The sequence below is a fragment of the Lycium barbarum genome, chromosome 3 (genome assembly GCF_019175385.1).
Source record: "Lycium barbarum isolate Lr01 chromosome 3, ASM1917538v2, whole genome shotgun sequence".
Lineage (NCBI taxonomy): Eukaryota > Viridiplantae > Streptophyta > Magnoliopsida > Solanales > Solanaceae > Lycium > Lycium barbarum.
The window spans coordinates 139,947,206-139,958,554 of record NC_083339.1 but is presented as its reverse complement, the minus strand read 5'-3'; the positions used below and the strand labels follow the sequence as shown (position 1 = coordinate 139,958,554).

General features: G+C 31.5%; 1 non-coding gene across 1 annotated transcript; it reads right to left on the bottom strand.

Moving 5' to 3' along the window:
• Positions 1–4,764: 4,764 nt before the first annotated feature.
• TRNAG-GCC (transfer RNA glycine (anticodon GCC)) lies at positions 4,765–4,835 on the bottom strand. Its single transcript has one exon. It is a non-coding gene; the product is annotated as a tRNA-Gly (tRNA).
• Between the last annotated feature and the right edge of the window lie 6,514 nt (positions 4,836–11,349).

Genomic DNA, 11,349 nt, shown 5'->3' with positions numbered 1-11,349 from the left:
TTAGCAAGAACGAAAGAATGAGCGAGAGCAGTGAGGCTTAAGAGAGAAAGAAAAGGGTGGATACTTAATAAGCGGTGTTCTCTTATCTGCTGTTGCCGTTCTTGTCGGACTAATAGCTTTTGGTGGTACGATCTGGTACCGGGGATCCTAGTGCGTAGCCGGTAAGGAAGTGTTTATGTTGTTCGCAGTGAAAATCCCTCTCCCCACGAGCAGAATACCAGAGATGCACAGCACGTGGGCCTTGTCTAACGAACGACGACTGAGTCGATTCACGAGTAATCTCAATCAAACTCATTGGATTGCAATGAAACGAGTCTTGGGGTATTTGAAACACACCCAAAACTATGCTTTGCATTATAATAAATATCCCGCAGTAATTGAGGGATATAGTAATGCAACCTGGATCACCGGATCATCTGAAGTTAAATCCACGAGTGGATATGTTTTCACCGTTGGTGGAGGAGCAGTGTCTTGGAAATCAACAAAACAGACATGAATCGCCCGGTCTACAATGAAATCTGAATTTATAGCTTTAGACAAGGCCGGTGAAGAAGCTGAATGGCTTCGAAATTTCTTGGAAGATATTCCATTTTGGCCCAAACCTTTGGCACTTATATGTATACATTGTGATAGCCAAGTGGCAATAGGTAGGGCAGGGAGCGTTATGTATAACGAAAAATCGCGTCACATTCGACGGCGACACAATTCCATTAGACAACTACTCTCTAGTGGTGTTATCACTATTGACTGCGTAAAGTCAAGAGATAACGTATCGGATCCGCTAACGAAAGGCCTATCTAGAGAGGCTGTTGAAAGATCATCGAGGGGAATGGGGTTAAGGCCTAGGACAAGTCATCATGGCGGTAACTCTACCTAGTAGACTGGAGATCCCAAGAACTAGGTTCAAAGAGATTAAACAAAGTTATGAATGACGGTTCAATATTGTCAAATAACTCAACCCATTCTCGTGATGATGACAATGTTCAGAAACAAGGATAAAACCTTAAGGATTTTTAATGAGTTAATAAAGCATTAAAGTTTTTTAATGATTGTCTAAGTCTGGCAGAACATAGCCAGATAGTGTGTCTATAAGACTACACATTTAGAAGTCACCTATGTGAGTGTGATGTAGAAGCCGCTTCAAGGGGAATGATGGTAAAGGCCCATTCTCTATGCATTCACGAAATCAGGCGGTGTTCATGGCTGAAACGAATACAACCGTGAGAACCATAGATGGTTGAGGGTTAATTGTGTGACTTATGTTGTCTAGATATACAACAAAGTTCGATGGTTCAAAGATATAACATCTACCGATTGATCAAGTATATCCGATATAAGTTCACTACGAAAAGTTCAAAGGGAAACCTACTTATCCAGATGTAATTAATCTTCGCTTGTATATCACACACTTGTCCGTGCATTCCTTTATCTTATAGCCATTCCCCATTCATGTGGGGGATTGTTGGGTTTAATTGATAGGTTGAATGGGAAATGGAGGGAAAAGAAGTGGAGGGGAAAATGAGTTGTTCCCTCTTGCTTTATGAAATAAGCATTTGTCCCTCATAGGTGGTGGAAAGAAAAGTTCTCCTACTTAAAAGTAGAAGCACTCTTTCGTGTTGCTAAAGGGTCAAGAAGAGGGTCTCCCCTCGCGTCGTCGCCGTCGTTCGGCTCAGCTTCGGATTTGGATTTGGATTTGGATTTGATCAAATGATCTGATTGATTGATAATCTTTTTGGACAAAATTTCCTTTAAATTTAATTATTTAATTAATTATTATTTATTTCTGACCCGCGACCCGACCCGTTTTCTTTCTTTTTCGGATTAATTTAAAACATTTCCCTCCGTTTTTCAACGGATTTTTTCTGAAAGGTTGCAAACCTTTCTAAAAAGTTGCAAACCTTTTCCCAAACAGGCTATTTATATTTCTGTTGATCCTCAGAATTTTTACTTACGAAATTTTCTGATATTCTTCTTCTTTCTTCTCTGCACTTCGTAAAACCTTTCGTGTGATATACTACCTTTGAGTGGTTCGTAGTCATCAGAATTTGTTGTACCGCTATTTTGGTGAGTAAATCGTTCTATCCTGAGAGGAAAGATTCCAATACCTCGGGTACATTGAGAGGAATAATTTCCTTAAGGACACACTGTGAATTCAGTGGGCTTGATTTCATTTTTCCATACAATTAACATACTGTTCATAGTATTTTCAGTTTCTGCTAATTTCGTTTTTTCAAGTTTGCAGAATCTGTGCAGTTTCTGTTTTTCCTGTTACTGTTTCAACGTATTTGTTGCAATACAGATTTACTAACATTGACTAACTTGTAAAAGTTTCACACACAATCAAATTACTTAAAAGTCTAATAAATGTCCATGTTCCGAAGGGATGAATAACTCAGAAAAGATTAAACATAACTTATGCTAAAGCTATGCTATGCGCCCACATTTTTTTTTTTTTGGCTCTGTTAGTGAATATAGTTTAAAAGTATATTACTGTTAGTAAAATTGCCCTTGCTTCACCCCAAATAATTAGTTTGAGTGAATGATAAAGCAAGCTAGGTAAGTATAAATACTTGAAACCTCAGTGAACAATTCAGTCTGTTTATTTTGCCAAGCCTTTGAGGACTTGAAATTGTAGTCTATATGGCCATATGGAGCATCCCATTCAGTTCCATTTGTGAATTAGAAGATCAAACCAAGAGCTGCATATAAATACTCCCTCTGTCCCAAATATAAATTAGTGAGTTGCTATAATCCAATTTAACTTCGAAGATTTGTCAACTTGACCCTTGATAAGTGAAAAAGTATCACCTAAATTGGGACGGAGTGAGTAAACAAAAAGAGTATCAAAATAAGCTGCAATGAAACAGTCTTGACGCCCATGCAACTAAGACGAATTTCTAAAATGAAACTCATCATGCTTAGGGATACATATTTGAATACTATATATAGGAGGATCAACCTTTCATCTAACGTTTTTAAGCATTGCCCTAGTCTCATCACCACACATATTGGCTGATTGAAACCTCCTGCCAATATAAGGTTCAAAGTTCACTATTGGACCTGTGAAATGCAGGTGATATATAGTTTTGTCTATTTAACATTGTTTAAAGAACAGGATAACTTGTGCATAGATGGATTGGTCAAGTTACTGATGAATTGAGTTTATGTGATCTAGAAATTCCAATAAAACTTGTAACTCTGTATTGAATGTATAATCACGTTAACCAAAGCAAATTTACTGCAACAATTTCCTCCCTTTCTTTTCGATCATTGGAAAAAAAATAACAGTAAGATGAACTAAAGTACATTGCTTAAGAAACTAAGGAGAAAAAGGAATCACTGATGTCCATAAACTGTTATTAATGGAAGTATTATAGATTCACTGATAGCTATAGTGAGTATAATATCCTAGAGCAGATTTCTTATAAATTGCTACTATAATACTTCGAATGGCAACAAATATCCTATATCAGTTTTTCCGATCCCCTGCATATTTCAGTTGGTCAATTGCTTATCAATGATCTAGTTTCAGTATAATATTCCAACTTTTTGTACCTCAAAGTATTATTTCAAAACGTTACTTATATGAGCCTCTTCAAATCGAGCTTGTTGCTATTGGTTCGATGATTCCTATCGAGCATGGACAGCGAGAATTGATTCTTGAGGACATACAAACATGTAAAACGTTCGTTTTTGAAATCCACTCCTCCAACCAATTTTAAAACCTTTAATTAGTAATAGTGGGAGCTCGCTCAATCATCCTACTATACCCCATGTCGGCTACATTTTTTAAAGTGTTTTCATATGAAAGAAAGTGTTCTTGGCATTAACTATTATTGAAAAGATAAAATGCTTACACAGTTTAGTATGATTCATTTATAAATCTAGTTTCACATTGAACTTTTTAGGTTATAGTTAGACACATTTAAGAATTAAGAAAGAAAAAAACTAAGCAGCAAAAAGAGAGGCTCAGATGCAACATTTTATCGTCTGATAGCTATAGTGAGTATAATATCCTAGAGCAGATTTCTTATAAATTGCTACTATAATACTTCGAATGGCAACAAATATCCTATATCAGTTTTTCCGATCCCCTGCATATTTCAGTTGGTCAATTGCTTATCAATGATCTAGTTTCAGTATAATATTCCAACTTTTTGTACCTCAAAGTATTATTTCAAAACGTTATCCCCTGCATATTTCAGTTGGTCAATTGCTTATCAATGATCTAGTTTCAGTATAATATTCCAACTTTTTGTACCTCAAAGTATTATTTCAAAACGTTACTTATATGAGCCTCTTCAAATCGAGCTTGTTGCTATTGGTTCGATGATTCCTATCGAGCATGGACAGTGAGAATTGATTCTTGAGGACATACAAACATGTAAAACGTTCGTTTTTGAAATCCACTCCTCCAACCAATTTTAAAACCTTTAATTAGTAATAGTGGGAGCTCGCTCAATCATCCTACTATACCCCATGTCAGCTACATTTTTTAAAGTGTTTTCATATGAAAGAAAGTGTTCTTGGCATTAACTATTATTGAAAAGATAAAATGCTTACACAGTTTAGTATGATTCATTTATAAATCTAGTTTCACATTGAACTTTTTAGGTTATAGAACACATTTAAGAATTAAGAAAGAAAAAAACTAAGCAGCAAAAAGAGAGGCTCAGATGCAAACATTTTATTGTCTGGTATATCTATGACTAGTGGAGACCCAAATCTCACGCGCAACTATCATCACAGCACTCTATAATATCATGCACCAGCCGGGAATCGAACCCGGGTCTGTACCGTGGCAGGGTACTATTCTACCACTAGACCACTGGTGCTCGTGTGTTTAAATCCTTAATTTAGGGGAACTCATCGATCTTGAAGTATTAAACATCAGTTGTACATTGTAGTAGATATCTTGAGGATTGAAGTAACAATAAACAGTTATCTATAAACTGTGTACGTTAATTCATGTACAGATCAAAAAAGTTCTTTAAAGCAGTTAATAATTCAAGTTTCAGCTATCTTCAAAATTAATCATCCAAATAGAAAACAAGAGGCGAACCATACATGTATATGCGGCCGAGGAACCGGTATTACAATTAAAAGCAGAACGAGTTGCAGTTGGTTATGAATTCACGTAAACCCTGTAACTTTTACCCATATTCTATATACTAGTGTATTTATTCGCGCTTCGCACGGTCATTATTATTATTATTATTATTGTTATTATTATTATTTTAGTATTATTAAAATCATAAAAAAATATGTATATAATTATTTTGCAGAAAGAGTTTGTACAAAATATTATAGATTAAATATGAAAAACTCAATCTAAAATGGTACATGTAAATTTAAATAAGAAAATCATATATAACCACCCAACATAGTAGAGTAGAACACTTCAAAAATAGAAATTTCAGATAAGATGAGGAAAAATAATGTGATAAAAAATTTGCATCTATTTTCCTTATTTTCTTTTTCGCCCCTAAGCAAAATAATCCATTGTCACATATCAATTTAAGATAATCAAGAATTTTTATATTCAATAAATAGTTAAAAGGATTACTCTATCCGAAAGAGTATTTAAAATGAATATATATATATATATATATATATATATATAAAAGCCTGTAGATTATGCAAAATTATTGATTTAATTTGACTTTGTTAAAATATGAAAAGAGCTGGGAAAAAAACTCCCTCTGTATCAACGGGTTTTTCATATAAGATTTTGAGTAACATGTTATAAAGGCAAATTTCAAATTTCTTGGAACTAATTCTTAATTATGGCAGAATCATTCAGAGATATACGTTGTATTCTTAATGATTGTATTTATTTTCTTTCCTTTTTCTAATCAATTCTGAAGTGTAAACATATTTTGTCCCAAATATAATGTTCATTCGAACCATAATTATAAAATATGTACATTTGTGGCTTAAAAAATATATTCCGATAAACATTTCTTACCTTCAAATTTATAGGTCTATTCCAGTGCTTCTAGTTATCTCTCACTTGTTCCTGAATATTATTTCCACACCCATCGGAATTTTACTGTTAAGAGAAGATAGAGAACGCCAAAGTTTTGTGATCTGATGTGACAGAGAAGAAAGTAAATATCATATTAAAGAGACGAAGGATTGACCTGCGAGGCTGGGCTCACCATAACTCCGCCGCTTCTGCATTTACCGCCAATTTCATGGTCGCACAACTATTTTTTACAGCTTTAAAGTCGCTGCTACTTTTTTTTCCAAATCTTTCCTCCTTTACATCTTTCAAATTAGGTCTCAATTAGTTCTTCCCGTTTTTGTTTTCTTCATCCCTTTTTTATTATCTTTCTCTCCTACTCTAGTGTTAACTATGTTTTTTTTTTTTTCATTCAGAATGAGTAGTTAACTATGTTTTGGTAGCATATATGTGTGGAAACTTGAAAGTTTTCTTGAATCTTTCGTTTGATCCAGTGTATAACGGTTTCTTAATCCTTGTTAATTGTGTCATTTAATGCTAAGATGAAAACTGAAATGGAGGTATCAATCGGTGTGTCCTCTTTCTTTTTTAGAATTTTTTTTTACCTTTGTTGTGTTGTTTTTGAAGCATAAAAATCCAAAAAAAAGGAGAAAAAAGATAAATGCCAATGGAGGTCATAGAGAGGTGCCACATAGGATTGTCTATACCTAGCTTTATATTATATATAGACTAGTTAACTAATGTAAAAAAATCCATAGTACAAAAAATAAAAAAAATATGTAATGTAAGATATGCATACCACGACAATCTAAAGCATAATTGTATACCCAAATACATATGAAAAATTAAAATAGAGAAACAGATCCGAATTAAAACATCACAAAATCTGTAGCTTATAGAGTGTTCGAGGTGCAGTCCTCTTCATAATACGTAGATGTACTATATATTACCATTTAAAAAAAAATCATTAATTATCATAAAATTACTAATTTTTATTTAAGACCTTTAGTCTTATCACTTGTGTGACTCCTCGCACCTTTCATTGTAATTTAAATATTATTCATCAATAATATTAAAAAGAAATAATATTTATTGAAGACCTTTGGTCTTATATATGTAGCTCCTTTCATCTTTAATTATTATTTAAATATTATTCATAAATAATATTAATTAATGTAAATAATATTTCTTATAAAATGTATTAGGGACTTTTGATATTTTAAAAATAATATAAAGAACACTCGTCTGGCTTGAATATATAGAAACATTGAAGAAATTAGGTACTTATATATTAACCGTAACCAATTAATAAAATTTATCTAGTCAACATAATTTGTTGATTTTTTGTAGGTTAGGAAGCTATAGAAAAAAAAGAAAACTATTTAAACATTGAAATTAGTACATTTTCTTGGAGTAAGAACTTATGAAATTAACTTGATTTAGAGGAATAAATTCTCAAGTCTTTGTCATACAACCTTCAAACCACCTGGATCATCAAGAATGCAACTCAGTATTTATCTCATGACTACGCGTATTTGACAACGTGTATCACAGTAATATCTAGTAGTACGTCCCATGTTACTTAGTCAACCAAACATACCCAGACAAATATACTGAAGGGTAAAATAAAATACTCTCAACATGTCAAAAATAACACCAACAAAATAGCAGGAAAATAACTTGACAGGTTTCAAATATTTTATATAAAGTAGAATACCACGCAAGTGATGACCATCACCCTCAGACTTCCGCAAACTTGCAGCGATAGTATTTGTCACAATCCAAAGAGCAACCTCCAAATCGATTTATATGAAAGTTTGTTTATATTTGAGTTTTGATATAGGGAATTGTAACCCCGTGAATCGTAGAGCAATCGAATTGTGAACCCGTGAATTGTAGAGTTTTTTGGGTTTTCTAATATTCAACTTCAAATGTCCACCTTTTGTGTCATGGTGTCTAGATTTTAAATTAATCTTGGTGGTTAATGAAATAGTAACACGAGAATACAAAAAGTTGGATTAGTAAATTGAGGCTTTTAAGTTCTTCTGTTACTAAAAGGTATTGGGAGAGTGGAGTATTAATTATTGAGCTATTTAATGTTGTAACAATAAGATACATTAAAAATTAGGAGAGAATAATAAAAAATTAGAGAAAAGTCAAAAAAAGAAGAAAAAAGATAAATATAATTCTTGGCCAAAGAGAGGTGCCACATCACTCTTTTATTGCCTAGCTTTATAAATAATGAAAAAACAACCAAACTCCAATATGTAATTAGTACAGTTATTTCTAAAATTTAAAATAAGACCTTTACGAGAGAAAAGATAGAATTATTACATTTGAATTCGATAATGATGTATCTATAATGATAGCGTATTCTTCAAGCTTGAATTTGACGAATACTTCTAACAAACAGAGGCGGATGGAGCACTATAACTTGGGGTTCAATTGAACCCCAAACTTTTGATGCGGAGTATAAATTTATGTGTAAAAATTTACTAAAATTACAATAAATAGTAGATATGAACCCATAACTTTAGAAATCTAATGATTTAGTGCTAAAAATTTAAGATGCTGAACCCCTAAAATTTAAATCCTAAATCCGCCTCTGCTCACAAATAAAGTCATATGCCATTCTCCGCCACTTTCTAACAGACAAAAAATATGCATCGGAATTATATATGAAATCAATAATTTTGGCAAAAACACCAATAATGAGAAAAAAGACAAAAGAGAAGAAAAAAGAAGAAACTTCTTTGTGGAAAGAGTTTCAAATGAAAAGGAACAAAACAATAATAACGAAGAATTGAGAAGAAAGTAATGGAATGAAAATGAAGAGTGTTATGCATGCATCGGATAATATTTGTTTAGTATTTATAGTATCCAATAGAATTATAACATAACATGAAATGAAAACTAACGTATATTTGAGTAATGATAATTGAATGGGTATTAAGTGTAACTTTATTGGGTTTTATAACAGACACACTAAACCGAGTACCAAATGGGAGCTATACTACGTGATGAGTACGTGGGCTCTGTTTTAATGAAACGGATTCCCTATTTACGTTAGCAGCCTTTATTGGTTATTTGGGCTTTTATTAGGCATAGGCAGCAAACGGATCAGTTTTTTATCTTTATTATCATTTCATTGTGTTAAATAGATTTAAGGAGAAAATGGCAAAAAAAAGAGAAAAAAGATAAATGTCAATGCTAACCATAGAGAGGTGTCACATCACCTTATCTATGTCTAGCTTTATATTATATATAAATTGTTTATTCTCTTAAACTCCCTCTTTCTTTCGTCTTAATATATTAATGTTTTGTCACGCCTTTTCAATGATTCAGATGCCTTTTCAATGATTCAGATATTTTTTCTTCTTCTTTCTTACTTTCTCAATTGTATATAAATTTTAAATTTTTGATGTGTATTTGAGATTTTTTCAATTGGAAACACAGGAATTTGTAATGTCAATTGTTATTATTCATTTCTACGTTTTTATGTTTTATATTTTTGTTGATCTTAGTTAGGAATATTGTGTTTGAAGCCTTTTTCTGCTTGAATCGTAGAAAGTTGGAATCTCAATTATGCTTAGTGTGTTAGCTTTTGATGCTTTCTTTCTCAATTTTTGGTTTCATTTACTTGGTTTTGTGTTTTTTTGCAGGTTAATGATTGGTTGGTGTGTGTGATTATAACATCTAAATTAAATTATAACCAATTATATTATAAGCGCTATATATATAAAAATATTTTTATGTGATTTCCGTCACTTAATGTTTTTAGTCTTCAATAATTACTTGTATAGTCTAAGTACAAGTGAAACAAATTTTTTCTTTTTCTTAAAATAAAGTAAAGAAATAAAGTATTCAACAAAAACCAATCTATTTTTGTGCATATATATTCAAACTTTAAAATATTTAACTATCTAATTATATGAATCTCCTATGTAATTCTTTTCTTATTCTTTTCTTTTCTTTTCCCATTTCTAACCTTTATATCTATTTTTCTTTTTCCTTTTTGACCTTTTTACTTTCCTACACAATCACTCTTTTTTTAAAAAAAAGAATATCAAATTTTATTTTTCTTTCTCTTTTAACTTCCTAACAATAAAAATGAGAAACCAAAATATATTATTCTCAAATCTCAACATGAACTATAAGAAAATATATTAAATAAATATTGCATAAAAATATATCATAAAATATCGATAACCATGGATATTATTACGCATTATTTATTCGATTTAATTAGAGAATATGAAATAACAGATACAGTTAGAAACAAAAAAAGAATAAATAATTTAATTGGTGAACAAATCATTAGGAATACGAAAAGAACCCAACAAAATATGAGAAATTAGTTTAATGACTTTTCTTCTTGATCATTAAATATTAATATAACAAATTTTCTTAAAATTCTAATATTAATCCGGAGGTCTTCTTCGTGCTGGTAGCCGCTTCCTTCTTTTTAAATTTTTTGATTTACCATAAGCTTAGGTCTTTTTAATTGCCATGCAATTGTGACTTATGTTTGGTTGATCATTATTGAGATTCACGCATTAATATTAGGCAAATCATCATTTCTTGTTAAGAAATTAGATTTTCCCTCTTTTTTTTTTCTTCATATATTAAGTTTCAAAATAGCTTTAAAATTACATTGTGTCAATTTTTGAACAGATCTAATTAATCATATCCACAACATATCTAATCGGAAAAAAATGTTCTTCATAAAAGAAATTAAAGCAAACTAAGAAATAGAAAAAAATATGAATTTAAAGAGTATATAATTACCTTAGAAGAAATGCATCCAATGTTGAGGTAGATATCATCGAGCCTGCTCCTCGATGTACATGGCATAGCACAAATAATTTAGTAAATGTTGAGTAAGATTAATTATGAGATTCAAAAGAGTAAAATTTTCAACCAAAATGTTGCATACCTTTCACATGAATCTCACAAAACAAATTGTGATTATGCAAAATAAAAAGTAAAATACACTGACCATGCAAAGTAAAGATCAACATTCTTCCTTTGACTTCCCTATCTTCTTGAACACAATATACATAGTCTTATCTCAATCTAACACAAAATAATAACAAATCAAATAATTTATTGAAACGACTACATACACTTTACCATACATTAATAATAATATAGAACGAACTTATTACAAAATTAAACTTGGGAAAAGCCTAAACATTCACGTGATCAAACTGCTGAAGAAGAAGAACAAAAAAATGACTACTAAACTTCATATTGCACTTCTTGTTTTCTCTTTTGGCAGCCATGCAACTCCCTCTTACTCACTCTTGTCCGAAGCTCTCTCCATTTTTACCCTCAAGACACAATCTTTTCCTTCTTCAATACATCACAATCCAACATCTCAA